The sequence below is a fragment of the Triticum dicoccoides genome, chromosome 3A (assembly GCF_002162155.2).
Source record: "Triticum dicoccoides isolate Atlit2015 ecotype Zavitan chromosome 3A, WEW_v2.0, whole genome shotgun sequence".
NCBI classification, from domain to species: Eukaryota; Viridiplantae; Streptophyta; class Magnoliopsida; order Poales; family Poaceae; genus Triticum; species Triticum dicoccoides.
In genome coordinates this window covers 751,082,505-751,083,050 of record NC_041384.1, presented here as the reverse complement: position 1 = coordinate 751,083,050, position 546 = coordinate 751,082,505, and positions in this window count along the sequence as shown.

The following is a 546-nucleotide window of genomic DNA, read 5'->3' as shown; positions in this document are numbered from 1 at the left end:
CGAGGGCGAGCAGTGGGTAAGGGCAGCGGCGCGGCGGCGGTGGTGGATCAGGGAGAGGGCGAGGGCGAGGGAGGGAGAGGGCGAGGGAGAGGGAACTGGCGAGGGGGAGAGGGAAGGGGGGACCGGGCGAAGGGGGAGAGGGAAGGGGGGATCGGGCGAAGGCACAATACTAATGGCGCACCTCACCGTGGTGCATCATTAGTAGTTTTTTTTATTTCAACTCGAGCCAACAGGTTATGTACCACCAGAACTGATCCACATCAAGTCCCCTCTACTAGCTCGACTGGTCAGCAGCCAGTTCTCACACCAGGAGGTCCTAGGTTCGACTCCCAGGCTCCACAATTATTTTTAGCATTTAAAAAGCTGTTTGATACTTATTTGTGTTTAAATATGTTCAAACTTGTTTAAATAATAACAGTAATATTTTTTTTTATAAGATAGTAGCATTTAAAAAGCTGTTTGATACTTATTTTTTTTATAAGACGGTGCGCGGGGTGCGGGGGGTCGGCGGCGGCGGTTGAGTAGGGGAATCGAGGGTGCGGGGGG